The sequence below is a fragment of the Spermophilus citellus genome (genome assembly GCF_964194105.1).
Source record: "Spermophilus citellus genome assembly, chromosome: X".
Classification (NCBI taxonomy): domain Eukaryota; kingdom Metazoa; phylum Chordata; class Mammalia; order Rodentia; family Sciuridae; genus Spermophilus; species Spermophilus citellus.
This window is the reverse complement of record NC_138190.1, coordinates 87,917,202-87,942,576: the sequence shown is the minus strand read 5'-3', so window position 1 is coordinate 87,942,576 and position 25,375 is coordinate 87,917,202. Positions and strand designations below refer to the sequence as shown.

The window sequence follows — 25,375 nt, the reverse complement described above, 5'->3', positions numbered from 1 at the left end:
CATTGATAGAACTGCATAGAGAAAGGTATTTAGAGACCTACACCTAGTCTCCCTGACATATTCAGCAAAGGACTGATAAGTGCATGGAACATCTGTGAGGAAACTACTCCAGGAAAAGAATCACCTGAAAGAATTCAAAAGTACCATACCTGTTGTTCACACAGGGACAGGAATAGTGCCTATTCTCATCAACTTGGAAAACCTTATGATTTACAGCATACTGGCTAGAGTACTGAGGGTCTCAGTAGTGAGAAATAATTAGTCCTAGACCAGTGCACTGCTCTGGTCCTGCCTACCAAATCTAAACAGAAAAACCTGAAAGGATCAATCTGTTACCAAGCAACTAAGTACATCCCAGAATAGAACTCAAAAATATCTACAGTAATATCAAAATAGGTAGAACCCAACAAGTTAAAATTCTCGATATCTGGTACCCAATAAAAATTACCAGGCACACAGAAAAGGAGAAAAATAGAATCTGTAATGAGAAGGAAAATCAATTAAGATGACTAACTGACATAAATGTTAGAATTAACCAAGTCATTAAAGCAGGCAGTTATTATAACCACATTGTATATGTTCAAAAAGTTGAGGAGAGACACGGAAAAGTTTTTTTTTTAAAAGACTTAAACCTAGAGATAAAAACTACAACATCTCAGATGAAAAATGCACTGGTTACAATTAACAACAGATTAAATATTATGGTGAACTTGCAGACACAGAAACTATCCAAAATGAAACACAGAAATAAAAAATTTTTAAAAAATAACAGAATTAATGAGCTGTGGGATAACTTCAAGCTGCCTAATGTACATGCAATTGGAGTCATCAAAGGAAGTGGAGGCACTGAAAAAATACTTAAAGAAATAATGACCTAAATTTGATGAACACTATAAATTGTCAGATCCCAGAAGCTCAATGAACTTCAAGCACAAGAAACATAAAGAAAACCACTCCATATGGTCAAACTGTTTAAAACCAGAAATAACAAGAAAAATCTTAAAAGCACTCTGGGTAGGGGAAGGAGGACACTTTACATAAAGATGCACAAAAATAATGATGAAAGCAAATCTATCATTGGAAACAATTTAATTGTGACAACAATGGAAGGGCACCTCTAAGATATATAAGGGAAAAAATTTCATCAATCTAAAATTCTACACCCAACAAAATATTACTCAACAACAGAGGGAAATAAAGGTTTTTCATACATGCTAAAGTTGAAAGAATTAATCATCATCAGAACTGCTCTATAAAAAATGTTAAAGGAAGTCCTTCAGGCAGAAGGAAAATAATACAAAAAGGAATGAAGAATACATGTAATGGCAATTATGTGAGTATAAATACTTGTATTATTTAATTTTATTTTAAAAATATAATTGAGGGCCTGGGGTTGTGGCTCAGTGGTACAGCATTCATCTAGCATGTGTGAGGCCCTGGGTTTGATCCTCAGCACCACATAAAAATAAATAAATAAAATAAAGGTATTGTGTCCATCTACAACTAAAAAATATCTTATATATATATATATATATATATATATATATATATATAGATTGATTGTTTAGAGGAAAACTAATAATGTATCATGAGGTTCAAAACATATGTAGAGGGAGGGGCTGGGGTTGTGGCTCAGTGGTAGAGCACTCGCTTGGCACATGCAGAGCCCTGGGTTTGATCCTCAGCACCACAAAAAAATAAATAAACAAAATAAAGTTATTGTGTCCAACTGCAACTAAAAAATAAATATTAAAAAAACAAATGTAGAACAAAATCCGAACTCACATTACCTGATTTCAAGACTTATTATTAATCTAAAGTAATCAAGCAAGTGTGATATTGACATGAAGATAGACAAATAGATCAGTGGAACAGAATAGAGAGTACAAAAATCAATTGTTATGTTTAGAGTCATTTGATTTTCCTTATAAAGCTACAAGACAGTTCAGTGGAGAAATGATAGTCTTTTCAACAAGTAGTACTGGAAAAACTGGGTAGCCATATTTCAAAATGCAAAGATTTCTGACATGAAGCCAAAAAATGATGCAGAACATAATAAATTAGACTTCATCAAATTAAAACTTTGGCTATTTTAAAGATAATTAAAAGAAAATTTAAAAAACAAATCATATATTGGAAGAAAATAGTTGTTAATGACATGACTGATAAGGACATAATATCTAAAGAATTCTGAATACTCCATAATTTTAACACCTCAAAAATTTTTAAAAATATACAACACTTCACCAAAGAAGATATGCAAATAGCAAATGAGCATATGAAAAGATTCTCAATGCCATTAACTATTAGGGAAATGCAAACTAAAACCACATATCTCTATGTGCTTATAACAATGGCTAAAATAAAAAAAAATAGACCAAATGTTGGGCAGAATTTGAAGCAACTGAATCTCTCAAGCACTACAGTGATGTGGAAGAGATATAGAATGTAAAATGGTACAATCACTTTATGAGACAGCTTATTTGTTTAAAAAAAAATTAAACATGCATTTCCCATATGACCCAGGCTTTCCATTTTCAGGTACTTACCCAAGAAAAGCAAAAACATATGCCCACCCACACAAAGACCTGAATGTGAATGTTAACAACAATATCGTTCACAATAGACAAAACTTAGAAACAACACAAATGTCTATTAAGAGGTAAATGAGTAAACAAATTGCAGAATAGCCATTCAATGGTGTACTGCTCAGTAATAAATAGGAATGAACTACTAACACACACAGTAACATAGACGAATCTCAAAATAATTATGGTGACTGAAAGAAGTCCGGCAAAAAAGAAAACACAGTGCAGAATTTCACTTGTATAGAACTCTAGAAAATGCAAATTAATCTATAGTGACAGAAAACAGATCAGTGGTTGGAGGTGGGCAACAGAATAGAGAGGAACAGGAAGGAAAAATGACAACATGGTACCAGAAAACTTGTAGAGGTGTCATAGTCCATTTCATACTGGCATGACAGAATACCAGAGATTGGATAATTTATAAATAAGAAATTTCTTTGATTTAGTTCTGGAGGCCACAGGTGGTAAGAGGCTCTTTCTTCATCATCTTGTGGCAAAAGGTAGAAAGGCAAGAAAGTGTATGCACACAAAAGAGAAAAGGCAGGGCATAGGACAAGAGGGGCTAAAATTACTTATATAAGCCACTGGCACAATAATGACATTAATCCATTTATGAGGATAGGACCTCATAACCAAAACACCATTAGGCCCCATTTCCCAACACTGTGGTATTGGTAAGTTTCCAACATATGAACTTTGTGGAAACACACTGAAACCACAACAGGAGGTAATCATATGTTCATTATCTTTCATGGGTATTCATAAATGTCAAATTTATTAAATTTTATAGTTTAAAATATGTGTAATTTATTGTATGTCAATTATGCCTTGATAAAATTATTTAAAATTTTTAAAGATTATATGTAACTTTCTTCTTGTAATCATAAATTTTATAATTCCAGAATACATATAAGGTACCAGAAGATTTTTTATTAATTTAAACAATAAAATATTTTATGCCATGGTTTTTAAAATAGAGAATAAGCAATACAAAGTATATTTGAAATATTTCCATTATTGTATAATTTTATTGCATAAAAGATATGTTTCATCTTGTAACTCATATGAAAACCTTCAATGAGTTGTAAATAATTTGCTAAAAATTTAAAATGTAACATGCTCAGAGCAGGGAAGATGGTGTAGCAACAAAACATTTTTATAACTGGTGCCTGGAACTAGAATATGAGTGTCATTATTTACTAAGTTCATCCAACAACACACTCCTTTTATTTTTAGACAAATCTTTTGTGAAGTATCAGCATTAAAATCAAGTACAAAAATAAACATAAATTAGATCTTCAAGTAGCTGTATCTTAAACCAAGATTTTGTTTAAATGAAGCATACTTAATGTCACCACTCTCATCAAAATGAGAGCAAAGGTTACTCTACCATTAATAAATATTAAAATTAAGATTAAACAGTGTTCATCTTTCATCCTTTATGTCCAGCTTTGTACATGCTTGATAATATACTATAAGTATAATGTTAAATTTATAACTTACAAATAAATAAATATATATCAGGGGTTATCCAAATTTTGGATGATAAGAGTAAAAGATCAAAAAGTTGGAGAAATTTCTCCAAAAGGAGAGTTGAGGGAAACCATTCTTACCAGCTGCCATATGTTTCCATGATTCTGCTTACATATAGAGAAGATTTATTTTAATTAGGAAAAAATAAGTCATTCTGATGATTATAATCTATGTTGCCATAAGGCATACACAGCAGCCTCTATTAACTATCACCAAGGCAATGACAATATCCAAAGCAGATCCATCTAAAGCACAGTCACAATTAATATTACTTTAAGTGTGGGTCTTCAAACATAAGTGAAGCGTAGCTCAAAGGCTAGCAAAATCTAGTACCCAAGGTATGGGCATAGCTTTATAGTTTATAATCTAATGGTAAGAGCTGATTTTAGAACACAGAAAAATGAAACTATATCTGGGGTATGTGGTTGAGTCTCTAGAATTTTTTAAAAATCCTTATAGAGAGGCTGGGGTTGTGGCTCAGCAGTACAGTACTCACCTAGCACATGTGAAGCACTGGATTTATTCCTCAGCACCACATATAAATAAATAAAATAAAGGTGTTGTGCCCACCTACAATTAAAATATGTTTTTAAAAACCCATATAGAAAAGAAAGCTTCCAGGGCCAGGCACAATGGTAATCCTCTAATCCCAGTGACTAAGAAGGCTGAGGTAGGAGGATCAAAAGTTCGAGGCCTGCCTTACCAATTTAGCGAGACCCTCACCAACTTAGCCATACCCTGTCTCAAAATAAAAAATAAAAATGGCTGGAGATGTAGCTCAGTAGTAAAGTGCCTCTGTGTTAAATCCTCAGTACAAAAAAAAAAAAAAAAGGAAAAGAAGAAAGAAATAAAAGAAAAAGAAGAAAGAAAGAAAAAGAAAAGAAGCTAGCTTCCAAGGACCCAGGACTTCCAGAAATCAGAAATCCCCTTGTCTGGATCTATCCACCTATACAAAAAGGTACTAGTTGATAGCATCTTACTGGTAATATCTGAATGGGCATGCAACACGGTTTATAGTCAATACAATATTGACATTGGGATACTGTATTGGTATTGTATGAACTGCTCCATTCAATTTTAAGGCGATATCTCTCCTAGAAGTTTATAAATATGCTTATGAAAACACATGTGTTTAGCTATGTATTCTAAGCTACTCAAACTCAAAATAGATTCAAATTGCAAAGATGCTAAGTCTAGCTTCTCAGAAGTTTCAACGTCTTTTTAGGTATAAACCCCCACCCAAGCTCCTCCTGGCTCCTGAATTAAATGATGTAAATAGATGTCTCCCCAAAGATTCCTCTGTGATACCTCCTTCTGCTGTCCTGGTAGTTATAACTGAATGTCTGTGTGCCTTCTACGTCTTTCCCTGGCCTGAAGCTTTGTACTCTGCACTGTTTACAGAATGTGAACTAGTTGGGAGGCCACCATGTGCCAAGTGCTATGCTAGTTGGCAAAGGATAAAAGAATAAAGCATAGTCCATGGCCACAAAGAGCTCACGGTCTAGTGAAAAGAGACACTTAAACAGATAATCATATAAAAACATGGTAAGCAAAAAATATATATGCATGGGATATTGTGAGAATACCAAGGTAGTGCACTTAATCCAGCAGGGGAAAGGGAACGAGAAAGGATATCCAGCAGACGCACATGAACTGGTTGTAAATTAATGTGTAGCAGTTGGTTAACCAGGAGAAAGAGGGCTTTCCAGGAAGACTGCATAGTATTTGCAAAAGCATGGAGGCAAAAAGCAACATGGTATGAGCAAGCAGTGCAGTAATGCTGGCTGGTAATTGTATGGGAGAATGTGGAAGGGGCAGGTGGAGACCACATCACAAGAGGCAGGGGGAGTTTGATATGCTATATTCAGAAACAATGCTAACTGGCTTTTGACAACAGGAACCCTTGAAGTGTTTTAGATAAGGCAAGGACCTGTTAGAGAACTCTGACACCAAGACAGAATGTGAATTTGAGGAGGATGTGGCATAAATCCAGGGGGAACATGATGAGATCTAAGAGTAGAGGGTAACGATGAAGAGAGGGAAAGGGACATATTACAAACACAACAATGATGTAAAATCTGCAGGACCTGTGAGTGTCCTATAACACAGAAAAGCCTCTTCTACTAGGACTAGGAGTTCTGATGTGCTACATCTCTAATTAAGAACAGTATAGCATAGAATAGTGCTTAAAAGTACTGGGTCTGGAACCAGGCTGCCTGAGTTCAAATCCCTCCTTCACTACTCTTTTAGTTATATGAACTCTGGGCAATTTGTTTATCCTCCATGAGTCTCAGTTTCCCCATTTATAATTTGGCAATAATAACTCCTGCCTAAGACTGTGAAGATTTAAGGATGTATCATGAGTAAAAAGCATGGAATAGTGGACTGGCCTAACATAAGCACCTAATATTAGTAGCTGTTTAGTTTTAATTATTATTAACTTTATGCTTTGGAAAATATATGAGCATATGGCTGTTTTGACATCTTTCTACGAAATTTGAGAAACCTAATCAGCATTTTTGCCCAGATGGAAAGTCACAGTACCTCTCTGCATGGGGGTAGACTGACAAGCATAAATATTAAGCAAATGTTAGTAATTAGATATGATCAGTTTAAAAGATATTTATTTATACACTGTTCCAGACAGGATTTAAAGTGTCTTACAAAGATACATAAAACATAACAAAATAGCATGAATTTAAAAATTTGGATCAAAAGGAAGAAAAACAGGAATTGAGACAAAGTGAAAAATCAGAATCAAGGCTCCAAAACCAAAAAGCAACCAAGCCTTCCCACTGATTAACTGGGGTCTAGACCCCCATTGGCCCACCCATGGAGCACATTCATGGCTCACACAACAAGGGCTTGCCCCTACTCAGTCCATTTTCAGAAGTATTATAGTAGCAAGTTGAATTTTGTTTTTCCCTAACACTGAGACATTTACAACTAGCTCTCAATTTTGCAAGATTCTGATTTATGTTTTGCACTAAGATTTTGGCTACAAATGATCCCTTTCAAAATTTATTCCATAAAAGTAGGGTTTGCAGGTGCTGAAGCATTTTGCAGTTTTTGCTCCTATTGAGATATACACCAACTGATGAAGATGATGGTGATGACGATGATGACAGCAAACACTTCTATAATGCTTATTATGTACCAGGCACTTTCCTAAGCACTTTATACAATGCAGTTATTTAGTCCTGACAATCACACTATGAGATAGGTATTAGAATTGTAACATCTATCTTGTAAGAATTGTTATATCTATTTTATATCTATTACAATTATTATATCTGTTTTATAAAAAGTATTATAATTATTATATCTATTTTATTTTATATTTGTGAAAGTGAGTCCAAAATTGAGTAAATAACATGCCCAAGGTCAATGTCCCTTAAGTGACATAATAAGTGACAGTCTACTTTTTGGGCCCAGGCAACCTGGCTCCAGAGTCCTAGCTTTTAACCATTAATTATGCTAAAATGTCTCTTCAAATTCTGCGAATATTACTCTGTGTGGTAATAATTGGAAAATGAGATATTTTGCACTTGGGAACTTGGGGTGGTTTTATAATCTTTTTTATAACTTTATTTTGTTTATTTACTTTTATGTGGTGCTGAGGATCACATGTGCAGCAAGGCAAGCACTCTACCTCTGGGCCACAACCCCAGCACTTGAGGTGTTTTTTAAGCTCTCAGTTACTAACAGATCAATGATTGAAAGGTCCTCAGTCTGGCTTATTTTCCCAGTCCTGTGAACTGTCCTCTACACGCTGAAGAGGACCCTTTGTCCTCTTCTAGACATCTCTTCTGAAGGATGGCAAGAGCATAGTGGTTAGGGTAGCAAGAGTAATTAAAATATCTCTTTTGTTAGCTCTTAGAATCACACATGGGAACTAATTCCTCTAGATGGAATCCAATGTTTACCTTTCTTTTGTTTTTTTTTAAAGAGAGAGTGAGAGAAGAGAGAGAGAGAGAGAGAGAGAGAGAGAGAGAGAGAGAGAGAATTTTTAATATTTTATTTTTTAGTTCTCTGCGGACACAACATCTTTGTTGGTATGTGGTGCTGAGGATCGAACCCGGGTCACACGCATGCCAGGCGAGCGTGCTACCGCTTGAGCCACATCCCCAGCCCACATGTTTACCTTTCAATACCATCAAATTATATTCATAAGTAAAGGAAATTCCCACTTCAAATAATAAATAAGACCTAAAGGGAAGCTGGACATTGTAATCTACATTTTTTTTCAACAAAGTAGTTGTTTTGGATATGTGGAAATGTGATCTTATTTTCATGATTTCACATTTTACCCCAGCTCCTCAGCAACTCAAGGCATCTTAAACCCACCATCAATCCTAAGGAGCAAACCTCCATAAATGTGATCCATAAAAGTTTAAAATATCATAAACTGAGGCCATTTGTCCAAACACCCGACCTGGCTACAGGGGAAATTTCAGGATAGGGATATAGCTCAGTGATACAGTGTTTGCCTGGCATACATGAGACCCTGAATTCAATCTCCAGCACTACCCCCCCCCAAAAAAAAAGAAAGAAAGAAAAGAAAAGAAAAAGAAAAATCACATTTAGCTTTCTGAAAACTTTTGAAACCTATACTGGAAGCTTCCAGTCAGGCTCCATAAGATCCCAATAATAATGTTGATGGGTAAAGAATAGCCAATTCACCCTCTTCTCTGCCATAGTCCTTCCCTTAAGAGTTCAGGAGTTTTAAAAGACCCAGAAATTCCCAACTAAAAGAAGAGGGGTATAGTTCAGCTTAGTGGCATAGCACTTGCTTATCATGTGCAAGACCCTAGGTTCAATCTCTCACTCTACAAAAAAAAAAAAAAAAAGATATTGTAAAATCAGATCATTTATATGCACAAAATATTTTTGAAAAGTTTGATAAGAGTCAACACATTATTGTTTTTTAATCAGCCCCATTACTGCATAGAACACCACTATCTTTCCTTATTCAATAAGCTTTGATAAAGCGCATCCCCACAAAGAAGACCCTCTTATCCTGCCAGGATCACAGATGGTGGAGATACCTAAACTGAACTCTAGTTAGCATCTGAATATTTCTTGCAAGTCACGTCACCTAAAAATCACCCACACTCAGTCCCCTTAAATGAGAAACCATGATGGTTAGTGACTAATCCAGCCCATGTTCACACATAAGTGTGATTTCATGCATTTGGTTTCTTTTTAATTTTAGGGATGCTGTGATCTAGCTATGGTCACACAAACTTACAACATAATCAAATATCCTGTAGCCAAACTTAAATAGAACTGCATACACATCAGATAATTTTAAAGTGTTAAGGCCTCTAAGACATTAAATAAATGCTAATTTATTTCAAGTAAAATATCAAGAAATATATACATGAGCACATATATATACACAAATGGCTAGGTATAAATTTGAAAATAATATAAAATAAATGTAAGGTATCAACTTACTGTAAGCCCTCTTTCCCTCCTAAACTGTTCAACCATAATTACTTTACACATGGTATCAAATCCTTTTTGTAAGATTAGTACAGATATTCTCAACATCTGTTCTACATCTAGAAGCGATGTTCTAATATTTAAAAAATAAAGTATAAAAATTAAAACCACTTAAACTGTTCAAATTAGATTTGTATATATTTGTTTATCTTTAATACTGACATAGTACATAAAAGTGCCTTAAAAATTCTAAGGAAGAAGAGGTATAAATTCTCATAATTCATTTAGTATACTTTAAAATAAAACAAGGCACCCAAAATGTTTAGATATACTTTCCTAGTCCCAAGTATTTAATATTTGACCCTGGTATTATTATTAATTCTAAATAGAACTACATGCAGGAATCAGCATATCAACAAAGATACCCTTTTATTGTATAAAAATAAAGAATCTCTTGCTAGGCACAGTGGCACATGCCTATAGTTCCAGCAGCTCTGGAGTCTGAGACAGGAGGATCGCAAGTTCAAAGCCAGCCTTGGCAAAAGTGAGGCAACTCAGTGAGACCCTGTCTCTAAATAAATATAAAAACAGGCTGTGGATGTGGGTCAGTGGTCTAGTGTCCCTGAATTCAATCTGCAGTACCAAAATAAAATAAAATAAAGACTCTCTACAATTATTACATGTGAATTAAACATTTAAAAAGTAAATAATCTCCCCCACTAGACTGTAAGCTATATGAGAGAAGGGACTTGGTGGTTTTGGGGTCTGTGGGGGTGCAAGATTTCATTTTGTTCATTTCTTCAATGCCTAGGGTGCTAACTGGCCTGAAAATGCACACAATAAATATTTGTTGAGTAAATATTTGTTGAATAGCATCAAGAATACCATGTAACATTCAACCACACCCAAGAGCTTATCATTTAGGACTCCACCACCTTTGATATCATTAATTCAATACTACTCTCTGACTATAACCTCCTAACTTTCTAGTCTGTTCACTTAGTGACTCCCCCAAGCCTCTTCTCAATCCTCATGGGAGCAGTCTTCCATAGATCCTTCTACTTTCATCTTGTCAGTTTTCTCGTGTCTTCCCTTCCTTTTCTAGAAGGTTTGGATTCTATTATTTCAACTGCACTCTCATCCATCATCCTTAATAACTCATAACTGCATTACAAATCTGAGGTACTTTATGCCTACACAGGGACTCCTGATATCTAGTGAAAAGCAAAATCCATTTGGTAGATTATTATCCATATGAATTATTGGTTACCAAGCTTACCTCAACACTCCCTGGCACTGCAACTATGCTTCCCTGGTCCTTGCTTTCCTGTTCCCCATGATAACTAATCTAAACCATCCTCAGGTACCTCAAAAATCCAACCCAAACTCTGTCCCATCTCAACTCCTGCTCTAAGAGATTGGTCTTACTTTTTACATCATAGAGAAATATAAATGCCACCAGACAAGTGCTTCCTGCCAAATATATAAATCTATTTTCACCTAGACCTATTCAGGATAATCCTCCACTTCATTCTGGATCCTCTCCCATCTGGCATAAGTACTTTGCCCAATAAGGACTTTCCTTTATCATTTATCCCTTCCTTCCCACCAGCCTTTAAAGATACTAAAGTTCCTCCTAAATTATTAAAAATAAACTTCCCATATCTGAACCCTTCCCCCACTACTACCCTTTCTCAGCTCTTCAAAAACAATATCCATAAAGAATTATCCATATACACTCCTTCCACCTCCTCATCTCCCCAATTACTTCTTAACCCACCAAAGTCTAGTTTTCCACCTCACATTCCCCCAAAAGTGTTCTAACTAGGGTCACCAAGAGTTTCCTAATTCAATGGAAAATTCTTAGTCTTTACCTTCCTAGACCTTTCCTAGTCTTCAGCACCACTCACCCTTTTTTGATAGAGCCATACTCTTTTGTAAACCTTATTCTACTGATATTCAACATAATATAGTCAACATATACTATACATATATACACACATATATATATATAAGTTCAATGTCTGAAACAGCAAAAAAATTAAAGAATATAAATATCAATCTATAGAAAATTAATTAATTATGGTTCATATACACAACTGAATATTATACAGTTGAGAAAAAGGAGATAGTTCTATATATCTGACACTGAACACTTGCTATTGCATATTAAGCAAAAAATACCTTACAAAACATATATACTATGATTCTACTTGTATTTCTTTTTTTACCCGTAAGTGTAGAGAGACTGGTTGGATGGAAATAGTCTATCTAGGCATGGAAAAATGTCTGGAAATAGACACAAATTTAACATTGTTGCCTCTGAGAAATGAGATTAGCAGAGGAGAACAGTTGATTATGTTAGCTTTTACCTGGTCAACCAATAAAAAAAATACTCAGATCTGTCAACACACCAAACTAGGTAAGAAAGAAGTTCAAAGGAGATAAAAAATGAATGGCCACAAAGACTGGGGTTTTCAGAGATGAGAGAAGAGGAAAAAGAAGGGTAATTCATGGTTTCAAACAAGAAAGAAATCTACTAAAATCAAGGAGAAGTAAATATCCAATAGAGAGCACAAAGAGATAATTCTTAAATGATGAAAATCAAGTGGCCAACAGATGTCAAAAAGAAAACATTTTACACTCACAGGCAATAAAGGTTTTTTTTGTTTGCTTATCAATTCAGCAAAAATTTTCTCCATAATGTCATTTATTGCTAGTTTCTCTCCCACCCCTGATCCAGAATCACATTCAGTTGTCAAAACTCTTTGGTCTCTGCCTTAGTTTGTTCAGGCTGCTATAAGGAAGTGTCACAAACTGAGTAGCCTAGTAATAACAGAAATAAAAATCAGCTCTCTGTATATGCAGGTTCCATGTCTACAGATTCAACATCTGCAGATATTCAGAAAAACTGCATCTGTACCGAATGGTACAGACCTTTGTCTTGCCATAATTTCTTAAACAGTACAGCAATATAGTATAACAATTGAGTACAGTTCATTTACATTGCATCAAGTATTATAAATCATCAAGGGATTATTTAAAGTCCATGGGAGGATGCATATAGGATCTATGCAAATCAACTCAGCAAAATTTTATAGAGACAATGTTAAGTTTTTAAAAAGGAAGGTTTAAGAGGTACTCTCATACTTTGCTGGCAAATATAAATTAATAAAACCTATTAGAAAGCAACATTACATTTTTATTTCTAAAAAACTGAACTTCACAGAACTTACAACAATTGCAATTAATAATATTGGTAGGCGGACCGGGGATTGAACTCAGGGGCACTCAACTACTGAGCCACATCCCCAGCCCTATTTTGTATTTTATTTAGAGACAGGGTCTCACTGAGTTGCTTAGCTCCTCGCTTTTGCTGAGGATGGCTTTGGACTCACAATCCTCCTGCCTCAGCCTTCAGAGCCACTGGGATTACAGGCATGGGTCACTGCACCCGGCCTGCAAATAATAATTAATTACACTTAACATATGCCTACTCTGCTGAAATAAGCTCCAAAAAACAGTCATTGTCTACCTTCATCTCTACAACATCTCAAGTATATGGATGGATGGATGGATGGATGGACGGACGGACAGACAGACCTACTGCAGGATCCTGGCATACGGTAGGCAATCAGTGGGCAGATTGTACATTCTCAGTAAATCAATCCATACTTTCTGATAAGCTGCTAGCAACAGTTAAAGACACTGATACTAAAGCTATTCTAATGCCTAAACTGGTAGAGCTACAAACAAGGAAACAGTGTAGACACCATGGAAATGTCATATCTCTTACAAATTATTCCTGTTCAAGGTCTGGTCACCCAGATAAGAAAGTCACAGTGGCCCATCATTTCAAGTCTACTTTTGCTAGCACCATCCAATCTCCTGCCTTCTCATATTTCAGTCATAGTCACCCAGACAAATCCCTTAAACTAGATTCTCTGCACTTTATTTCTAGACCTGGGGAAATAAGTGCCACTAAAGAGAATGGGATAGACAGGTTCTGTGACTGGAGGTAGAGACAAATTCAAATTATCCAAGCCTCTTTTTGTTTATTTTTCTAGCTTTATGGGAGTATAATTGACAAAAATGCATGTATTTGTGGTGTACAACATGATACTTTAATCTATGTATGCATAATTTTGATAATGTACCCCCACAGAGTTCTTTTCATCCCACTCAAATGCCATTTTAGACCTTTGTAAACAGGGGGTGTCACCTTCAAAATACTACCTTTACACAGTTCCTTCTCCACAGCTTCATCAGTCCTGCACTCTTCCCCTCCCATTTCAATGAAAGAACTACCTCCCTTTCTCTGAGGCTAGTCTTTTCATCTTTTCTCCCTTTTCATTCTGCGATGCACATACCCCACCCGCCCTCAACTTGCTCAAGGACCTTGCATCATCAAGCTCTCTGCTATCTATACATAAATTGTCTCATCTCTCTCCTGTAGTTAAAGCAAAGCAAAATTAAAAGACTTTTCTGGTTCCTCATGCTCTACTGACTCCTTCCCATCACATCAGACTGGCAAAAATTCAGAAGATTGTCACAGACTAGGGACATAGCTCAGTAGTATTGAGCTTGCCTAGTATGCATGGAAGGATGTCGCTTTGGCTTTGCCTATTCAAAATATTAAATGTATAAATATTTTATTTATTTTTAATTGATGTGATAATTGTCTATATTTATGAGAAACAATTTGATATTTAGGTCTATGCATTTTAGAAAGATTCAGTTTAGCTAATTAACATACCTATCATCTCACCCATTTATTTTTTTCTTGTGGTAAGAATGTCAAAAATCTATTCTTGGTCTGGGAATACAGGTCAGTGATACAGTGCTTGCCTAGCACATGAAAGGTCCTGGGTTCCAACCCCACAACCACGAAAAAAAAAAAAATATATATATATATATATACACAGACACACACACACACATATATATATAAAACAATTTTAATTTTAAGTATATTCTACATTATTATTAAACATGGTCACCATGTAGTGCAATAGATCACTAAAATATACTCCTCCAGTCTAACTGAAACTCTGTACTCTTTGATCAACATCTCCCTGACCCAAAAATTCTCCTACTAGAAAGCCAACCCTCAGAAATACTTATGTGTGTATATCCTTAAGTATTATGCAAGGATATTCATTGCAGCCTTGTGGTTTGGACTAGGGTCATAGGCAGAGGAGGTGGAGGCTGTGGCAGAATACATGATACAGTCTGAAGATCAGATTGGCAGGACTTCCTCGTGAATTAAATGTGGCAGTGGTGTAAGAAAAAGAAAGGAATGAAGGGTGACCCCATGTTCTTGGGTTAAGCAACTAAATGGATGATGGTGCCATTTTACTGAGATAAGGGAAGCTAAAGGAAGGGGTTGAGAATGTGAATGCAATGAGGAGTTGTTTTAGCTATGTTATATTTGAGATATTATTAAACAGACAAGAAGAGATGTCAAATAGTTCAGTGAAGATATGAAACTAATGCTTATAAGAAAGGTCCAGGTCAGAGATATAAATTTGGGAGTGACATGTACCTTGATAGATACTATTTAAAGCTTTGAGGCTAAATGAGAGCCTCTAGGATCAAGAAAACTCCACTGATTTGAGTTCTGGGTAACTCCAAATGTTTGAAGTTCATGGAGAAATTGAGTCGTTTCTTGTACAAACTTGAGTTTCAAAAAAAATTAGCATATATTAAATGGTAAAATATTTACCACATTTTCCAGGGCTCAATTCCTTCCAAGTCTGTTTTTTAAATTTCTTTTTATAGTTGTAGATGGACAGAATGCCTTTATTTTATTTGTTTATTGTTATTTGGTACTGAGGATGGAACTCAGTGCCTCACACATGCTAGGCAAGTGCTCTACCACTGAGCTACAGCCCCAGCCCCCAAGTCTGGTTTTTGTTTTGTTTGTTTGTTTGTTTGTTTGGTACTGGAGATTGAACTCAGAGGAACTGAAATGCTGAGCCACATCCCCAGCCCTATTTAGTATTTTATTTAGAGTCAGGGCTTCACTGAGTTGCTTAGAGTAATGGCTGGCTTTGAACTCACAATCCTCCTGCCTCAGCTTCCAAAGCCACTGGGATTACAGGCATGCGCCACTGCACCCAACACCAAGCCTGTTTTGAAGGGATTCTGGCCTTTTCCTGAACCTTTCAAAACACATTTAAATGAAATAGCACTTTTTTGTTTTCTGTCACACAATGGTTTTCCCCACTTGCATAGTCCTCCTAGTATAGAACCTAGTATAGAATTAGTCAAGTACTACACAAGTCACATTCAGCTATTGCTTTACCATAAAGTTTATAATTCAGTAACTATTTCACACCTCAAAGGCTAAGGGTGACTTGAGGCCAGAAGCCTAATTTGTGGCATCTATTATTCTTTTGAGCTGTTCATTTCCCTGTTGCATAGTAACTTTCTTCAACCTCTTCCTGAGCTTGCCAAGTGCCCAAAAGGCCTCAGGACATCTGACAATCCACATCCCCTCCTCCCAATGTGCAGCCCTCATTCCTACCACCAAGAAGCATAACATCTTTGCATTTTTACTTTTATACTTTAGAAGTTTCCATCCAGAGACCTATGCTTTAGAAAAAGAGAGAGGAAGCACTTCCAACTAGGTCAAAGTTGTCATCAGGAATGAAATCTCAAAGCAAAACTCAGTAGAAGGAAAACTATAAGAGAACTGGGCCAGGGGCAACCTTACACCTGTAGGGTGACAAACTGGGCAGGTTTAATTTCAGGCCCAGGAGCATACAAAAGAGTGCCAGATCCTAGAATGTGAATGTCATTCATTAATTCATTTCACAAATATCTGTATGCACCAATGATATCCCAGGCACTGTTTTGAGTCCTGGGGTCTACCAGTGAATACAGCAGACAGCAGTCACTGTCCAACTGAACTTTATGTTATGGAGGGAGAGGAAACAAATAATAAGCAATAACAAGGTAGGGAAGGAATATAAAGAATGTTCAGGAATGGGTTACAAGTTTAAATGCAATAGTCATGGAATGCCTTGCTATGAAGGTAACATTTCAATACAAATTCCCAACTATGGGGATTCAAGTACCTCAAGATGGTGTTTCAATCCCATCATCACCACATGTCAACCCCCTTGAAAGCATAGTATCCCCAGTTCCTAGAACAGTTAATCTCTTGTGCTTAAGACAAAGGGAGTTCCAACATCCAGACCTTGCCCTTAGAAAGGCTACAACCTTCCAGGTGCAAAAACAACCAAGAGTGGTGTTAAGGGCTTTATTGAGGAGTAAATAAATTGCTTTAAACAGGATAACTAGTAATTCTGCTTGCGGGAAGGGAGTGTATGTTCAGTAAGGTTGTCACAAAGGAAGTGACTTTAGAGCTAAATCTTGAGAGATGAACAAGAATTAATGGCAAGGATAAGGGTATGGGTGACAAATCAGCTTTTCAGGAAGAAAAACAAAAGAGAACAGTTTGCTGAAATTCCCAGAGCTGGAGTTGGGGTAGACATCTTCCCTCCCATTATTATGGCCTAAGATACTCTATTCATCCCATAACAAAACAAGTACACCAACACCCTCATGCTCTAAGGCATGGATGTGGAGAAATTCTTATCACCTGCCACCCCATTATTTCTCCCCTAGCCATCAGGAGCTGATGAAGCTGAGTCGGGTGTACATCCCTAGAATCCAGGGTCATGTTCTCCTAACTTCAGGACAGTTAACACTGAGTTAAAAGCCCAAATTTCATTCATCCAGGTACACTCAAAAGTATGTTTTTATAGTGACAATATGGCAAGCAGCCTTACACTGGAAATGAAGAGGGTAAGACATTAGTGCTGTAAGTAGTCCAAAGCCCCCACAGTGCACCTATGATGAAACTAAAGGCCAAAACATATGCTTGAGCTTAAAAGAGAAGTTTTTAATTACTTAGTCCTCACCCCTGAGCTATTAGTGTTCCTAACATCCAAGACAGTAGTGATAATGTGACGGGATAGGAACATAAACTGTGCCCCCATCAGAGAGTGATTTAGCGCAAGGCACTTAATCTCCAAATCTCCATCATCCTGGTTATAACCGTAACGTACTGCATTGAGTTATCTTGAGAATTGTATGAGATAACTATGTAAAGAACTTATTATCATGCCTAGCAATAAATAATTCTAACAACCATTATCAGGAGCAGACTTTAAGGGGAAATGCTCAGAGTACCAACCAGAATGCTATATACACTCACTGATAAATTACCCTAGAACAGGCCTCCAAGCTCCATGTCACTGCTTTAACTTAGAGTAAAACATCTGAAATTGTGTTACCAGAAATATTCATCCCCTACCCAAAAAGCCTCATAAGTCATCAGTGGGCTTTTTCTACTAGCATTTTTTGAAGGGGCTTACACACACACACACACACACACACACACACACACACGGGAGAGAGAGAAAGAACCAGAAATGTTATTAGGGCCACAACTCTGCAATAGACATAGTTATTGGGGGTAAACAGTTTAGAAATAGTTTAGGTCATTATTCCCTACAAGTAACGGATTTATGAGTGGTGGGGGTGGGGAACTGAAAGAGCAGAAAAGAAGCCAGTTAAAAACAGGAGGTCCAGGAAGTACTGAAGACTAATTTCTGCCACGAATGTACAGGATCTAGGGTCACCCGGCCAGAAGCAATATGTGGAATGCTAGATCCTCTGCTCCTGAAGAAGCAGAATACTAGGGGAAGAAATGGTTAGTGAGAAACTGATTATTTTTTAAAGCCACCAGAATTTTAATCGATTTATTTCACCACCAAAACCCCATCTTATTCAACATTAAGGGCAGGAGAAATAACTTCTGCCCTTTACAAACCATCACAGAAGATAGAAGTGTTCTATGTCCCTAGTGTGGGCTTTGGAGGTGCTCCCCCAGGAGCAAATCACCACAGCCTGCTTGACAGGCAGCAAGATAAAGCAGTTCAGCCCCAGAGCACAGATCTGGGACCCCATTCCCAAGCGCAGAGAGCTCACTGAGGCAGAACCAACCGGCCTCCCACTTTTACCTATGGATGACCAGCTGAGGACAGGGAAGCCAACGCCTCGAGGTCTGAGCACAGACAGGGCAGGGCAGAGACCCCTTGCGACTGGGGAGCGCTGTGAGAGAAACCAAAGGTGACAGGACGTCTGGAGTACAGTTCCCGCTAGGAGCTCGGCCCCACCCCCGCCCACCCGGCCAACTCTCTGGAGGGGCTCGGCTGGCGGGAAAAGTCTAAGCACACCGCACCAGGGATGACAGGGATGAGGCAGCACCTCGAGAGATATGGTCCGTGTTGACTACGTGTGGGCGAGACCAGACTGAAGAAGTCCAAGAGAAAGAAAAGTGGCAGGAGGGACCGCCCCAAGCAGACGGGACTCAAAGCGTTGGGGGTGCGGTCCAAAGAGACCCACAGGACGGAGGGAACAGTCGGTCAGCTAAGGAGAAGGAAAGACGGAAGGGGGCTAGAGAAGGACTTAAGTCTCTGATATGGGGGTGGGGGCGTTTTAGCAGCGAAAAGGGGCTGGGAGTCCAGAAAGAGTCCTGGACAGAGGGCGAAGGGGCGGCCACTGGCTGCGGACCTACCTGTCACCTGCAACAAGTGCCGCGAGAGGGCTAGTCGTCCCAGTGTCGGATTCAAGGGAGGGTCTCTGGCTCCGGTAAGACCGCAACCCTGCGCCGGGCAGCTGGCCCAACTCACCCTCCCAGGAGGCGGAAAAAGCTGCAACTTTCCCTGGAGCGGGGAGGAGCTGGACTCTTAAAGGGGCCGCACAATGCTCCAGGCTCCTTAGGAGGGGGCCCACACAGCCTGAAGGTGAGCCAAAGCCTTAAGACACTGGAGGAATGTCTTCCAGGGGTAGGAAAAGGAGCTCAGGGACTGGATCTCAAGCTAGACATGCTTCCTCCCCCGTTTACTTCCATCTGTGGTCACTCTTAGATGGTAATATCACGTACCTCTCTTCTCTTCAGCTGAGCCCAAAGTTGTCAAATCGTCCTGTACTTCTAAGAAAATAAAAGATTCTCAACTATATAATTTGGGAAAATAAAATATGTGGCATCTGATTCTTTGACTTTCAGCTTTTTATAACAAATATAAATACCCATCTAAAATAGAAACGTTTTGGGCAAAGAACATAGAGTAAAGTTGCATATTCGTGCTCTAGGACACAATTGATTAAAATACTCAATTCACTAGTAATAAAAGAAGAACAAATTAGCACAATAATGTGATTATTTGGCAAAAAATTTCGTGGGTTTTAAAAATAACATTTAATAATGACAAAGTGACCACCAAACAAATTCTCTCAAAACTGCTGGTAGACTTGTTTGTTGGTTTAAAGCCCTTTTAGAAAGCACGTGACAACTATGAATCAGTAAACTTTAAAATGTTTATATCTATGCAATAGTTAGAGATATCTCCCTTCTTCTCTCTCCCCTCCTTTCTTCATATCAGTTATTACACATACTCAAGTCTCTCATCTCCCATCCCCAAATAAATCTGTTCAAGCCTCTATCCTATCTACATATGAGGCTCCTCTTCCAGCAAATTTATTGAAAATGTATTTACATGTGTGTTTGCAACTTTCATTCCCTTACTTCTCATTCATTTTTCAGCCCCCAACAGTCTGTTTCCTTCCCCCACTGAAACTGTGCTTAACCAGATATCCAACCAATGACCTCTGATTTAACAAATCCCTCAACAAATAAATAACTAAACAGGGCATTATCAGCCCTTGTCTTTCTGGACCTGCCCTCTACATTCAATAGTTTTAAACATTTCATCCTCCTTGAAACTCTTCCTGTAGCTTCTATGACAACATTTTCTTCTGCTTTTCCTTTTACTACTTCAGTCTCATTTACAGGTTCCTCCTCTACTACCTGATCTCTGAAAGTCCACAACTGCAATTTTCTAATTCTACCCAGACAGCTTCTATTTTCTTGACATCTCCATGAGTATGTCCTATAGTTACCTCACATTCAACACATCCAAAGCTGAACCCACCATCATCAATTCACTTAAATTTACTATTTCTACAGTATTTTCTATCTCATTAAAAGCAGCATGTCACTCAAGGCACAAACCTGGCATCTAGCATAGTACCTGGCACATAGTAGGCCCTCAGTAACAATAATATAAGGAAAAAGAGATGTACACAAATGTTTTGTCCAATTATGTTAATCCTAGTATTATGTAGAATAATAAAACACTAGGGAAAAATAGCATGATTCAATGGTTCAGTAAATTATGCTAAAGTCATAAAATGGAACATTATATAGACAAACTGATATTTCCATGTAGTTTACTATGCCAGGGAAATGCTTATGTTATAACATTAGTTGAAAGTAGTATACAACATTTAATATAAAATATGTTCCCAACAATTAAAGGATGGGATATGCATGGTAAACATTAGAAGGAAACATGCAAAATACTAATAATGAATATCTGTAAGTGGTAAACTAAGTGAATTTTTGTTTTCCTCCTAATTTTCTGTGTTTTTCAATTTTCTTATAATGATCATTATGGCTTTGGTAATTTAAAAATCTTTTTGAAAAATCTTTAAAAGGCAAAAATCATTTTAATTCTTGCAGACAAAACAATAAAAATCCAGTCCCAGGCTCTGAAGCCTGGAAAACTCAGTTTTCTTTCATACTTTAGCCTCTCAGTACCCTGCCTCCACCCTGAAGTGTGAAGCAGCCACTTCAAAAAGGAAATCCTTTTGTTTGTAGCTTTGCCAACTCAGACCTTGAAGGGGTGTTCTGCTCAGCCTTGGTCGTTGTATGTGGTCCACTCCCAAACAGGGACTGTGGTGACTCCTTTGCAAGTGGTGCTTGACAGGAGCTGGAAACATCTTCAGCCAGAAGTAACATCAGAAAACATTTAGTCCAGCCCCTTTATTCCTCAGGAAAATTTTGTTTTTACTTCTTTCTATGTGTGCAGTTTTCTCACTCTCCAACGTCCACTTCACTAAAGAGGATGTGAGAATCTGACTCCTCCAAGAGGATCTCACTGACCCAGTTACAAATCACAGTGTGTCAAACATCAACAATAAACCAAAACAAAGTTAGAAAAGTTAGCACATATTCTCTGCTTTGCAAACTGCTGTCTATTTTTATTGATCCTACTTGTCTGCCACAAGAATTCTGTGCTCAAATTTTTATATTAAATATTGTGAGAGGTCCAAAGCAAACAAGTCCAGGCACTATCCTGTGCAAAAATATAAACAGGAACTTATGGATTATGATCCTACTTACAGTATGTAAACTCCTGTCTGTAGTGAATGATTGGATTCAATGAGTTGTTCAATTTTGCCACGTTGAGGATGTTCTGGCTACTGCAAACTTGAAAATATGGAGATTTTCCTCAGCTCCCAGAGACAGAATACCTCAATATTTAGCAATTTTTCTTTTTTAAAACTCTTAAGAGTTTCAAAAATACATAAACATATAGAGAATAATTTTAAAATGATATGCCCACTACTAAACTGAAGAAATAAAGCATTACTAATACAATTAAATCCCCCTATGTTTTTCTCCATTGCAAGGATTTCACTATCTCAGATTTTAGTCTTGATCATTCTATGTGTATCTACATAACATTTACTATATATGTGTCTATTGCTGAACAATATGTAATACTTTACATAAATAGTATTACTCTGTAAGTACCTTCTGAAATTTGCTTTCCTCAATTTTATGCTTATGTGGCTTATCCTTGTTAATAGATATAGCTATAGTTCATTCATTTTCATTGCTACAAAGCATTCCAGGGCTTAAAGATATTGTAATTTATAGTCTCCTAATTATCAGGTACTTTATTTGTTAAAAAAAAAGCTTCTTTTTTAAATCTTTATTTTCTTTATTTTTTAATGTGGTGCTGAGGATTAAACCCAGTGCCTCATATGTGCTAGCCAAGTGCTCTACCAATGAGCCACCATCCCAGCCCCTATAAGGTATTTTCTAATTGCCAAAGTTTCAATTCTGATTTTCAGGACACTCCCTCTTCATCTCATGTTGAATAATAGTTTATTTTAGTAAACAGAGAGAGAGAGAGAGAGAGATAAGAAAAGAAGAAAGGAAAAAGCAGTCTTCCTAACAAAGTAAATTTAGTGTACTAGTTGTCTATACTGAGTCAGTGAGTACAGGCTATAAAAATTAGGTGCAGTCTCTCAGTCAAGATGAGCATTTATCAATTTGCACACTATTGACATTTTTGACAGGATACTTCTTTGTTTTAGGGTGGAGCGAGCCATCCTGTACATTGTAGGATACTGAGCAGAATCTCTTTCATCTATCCATTAAATGCTAGTAACTTTTTTCCAGTTGTGACCACCAAAAATATCTCCACATACTGATAAATGTCCCCAATTAATAATGTCAACATTACTGATATGTTCCGTAGGCAAAGCACTTAAGTAAGTGCTAAGAAAAGATAGAAGAAGAACAAATGCTGAAAAAAACATTCATTCAATGATATGTATCCATTGCTATGTGCAAAGTATACTGTGCTAAGCACTGCAATTTGGGTGACCCTTTCCTCAGGAAGTTCACTGTTTATTGACTGGGGTGGGGTATAAGGGCAGGCAAATTATAAACATAAAATTATAAAGTAATATGGAAAAGGCAAAGCTAAAGAGATACTCAGGATATGTGGGAATGCATAGGAAGACCATTTGCATTACCCTGGTAGGAAAGTAGACTGTGAAGAGTCCCTGGAAAAAGCAATAGCTTCTCTGAATCTTAAAGATTGAGTAGGAATTAAGTAGACCAAAAAGGTAGAAAGGAATTCCAGGCAGAAAAAAATACCATAAGTCAAAGCAAAAAGGCTAGAATAATACTAGATATGTGCAAGGAACTACAGGTACAGTGGTGTTGTTGGAACATAGATATAAGGAAAAGGTGATGATAGATGAAGCTAAAAAAATGTGTATTAGATTTTTAGGGCTGTCATAACAAAGTACCAGAAACTGAGTGACTTAACAACATAATTTTTTTTCTCACAGCTCTGGAGGCTAGAAGTCTGAGATCAAGATGTTTGTAGGGTTAGTTCTTCCTGATGGATGTAAGGAAAAATGTGTTCCATGACTCTCTCCTAGCTTGTATGAATTTGGAGACACACTACTCATTACAGATATGCAGAGACTAAAATTTCAGAGACATTGTGAGTCGTGTTAAGAATTTTGGCCAAGAATGGTGGTAGATGCCTGTAATCCCAGTGGTTTGGGGGACTGAATCAGAAGGATTGCAAGTTCAAAGACAGCAACAACTTAGCAAGACCATGCCTCAAAATAAAAAGCAAAAAAGGCTGGGATATGGCTTGGTGGTTAAATGCCCCTGGTTTCAATCCCTGGTACCAATAATAATAATAATAATAATAATAATAATTTGGGATTTATTCAGTAGCTAATTATAGTCATTCATAAAGCTCTGGATTTCCCTGCTCTGCTATTTTTTTATAACATCACTCAAATCAGCTTTCATCCTTTTAATGGCTAAATATTATTCCAATGTATAGATATACCACATTTTTTATATAATTATAAAATGATATTTAGGTTGTTCCTAAATCTTGACTGTTACAAGCCAAAGCAATCCTGAACCAGAAGAATGATGCTGGAGGTATCACAATACTTGACCTTGAATGATACTACAGAGCTATAGAAACCAAAATAGCATTGTATTGACCTTAAAACAGACATGAAGACCAATGAAATAGAAGACACAGAGAAAAATCCATATAGATATGGTCATCGGGTACTAGATAAAGATGCCAAAAAACATATGCTGGAGAAGTGGTGCTGGGAAAACTATATACCTATCTGTAGAAGAATGAAACTAGATCCCAGTCTTCCCTCCCCCTACAAAAGCCACTTCGATGTGGATCAAAGAGCTAAGAATTAGATCAGAAACTTTGCATGTACTAGAAGAAATCCAGAGCAACACTTCAACATATTGGTGCAAGTACCGACTTCCTTAACAAGACCCTTAAAAGCTCAAGAAATAAAACCAAGAATCAATAAGTGGAACAGCACTAAATTGAAAAGCTTCTGCACAGCAAAGGAAACAATTAAAATCATGAAAAGAGAGACTACATAATGGGAGAAGATCTTTGCCAGCTGCTACTCTGACAAGAAATTAATACCCAGAATATATATATAGAACTCACAAATGTTAACATTAAAAAAACCAAATAACCCTATTAATAACTGGGCAAAAGAACTAAACAAACACATCTTAAAAAAATAAATACAAACAAATATGTGAAAAAATATTCTATATCCCTAGAAAACAGGGAAATGCAAATAAAAACTACATTGAGATTTTACCTCATTCCAGTTAGAATGGCAATCATTAAGAATACAAACAATAAGGACTGGGGCTGTAGGTCAGTGGCAGAGTACTTGCCTTGCACGTGTGAGGCACTGGGTTCAATCCTTAGCACCACATAAAAATAAACAAACAAAATAAAGGCATACTGTCCATTTATAACTACAAAATATTTTAAACAAAAACAAAAAAATAATACATACAATAATAATGCTGGTGCAAATGTGGGAGTAGGGGGAGGTATGCTTATACATTGCTGGTTGGGACTACAAATTAGTACAACCACTCTGGAAAGCAGTATGGAAATCCCTCAAAAGACTAGGGAAAGAATCACCATATGACCCAAGTGTTACATTCTTCCATATTTATCCAAAAAAAACCTAACATCAGCAATATTCTAGTGATACAGGCATATTAATGTTTATAGCAGCACAATTCATAATAGTCAAGTTATTGAACCAACCCAGATGCC

At 36.9% G+C, this 25,375-nt stretch overlaps 1 protein-coding gene across 3 annotated transcripts in view; it reads right to left on the bottom strand.

The window, feature by feature from the left end:
* The window catches only part of SYTL4 (synaptotagmin like 4), a 67,575-nt gene extending 48,285 nt beyond the window's left edge, over positions 1-19,290 (bottom strand). For 2 of the 3 annotated variants that reach the window (XR_014020066.1, XM_081277554.1), the window contains exons 1-2: positions 19,162-19,287; positions 18,605-18,695 (exon numbers count right to left, since the gene is read on the bottom strand). The gene's annotated coding sequence lies outside the window, so the exon portion shown is untranslated. Of the gene's footprint in view, positions 1-18,604; positions 18,696-19,161 lie in introns of all 3 variants that reach the window. The other variant, XM_081277555.1, reaches the window with a different exon arrangement.
* Between the last annotated feature and the right edge of the window lie 6,085 nt (positions 19,291-25,375).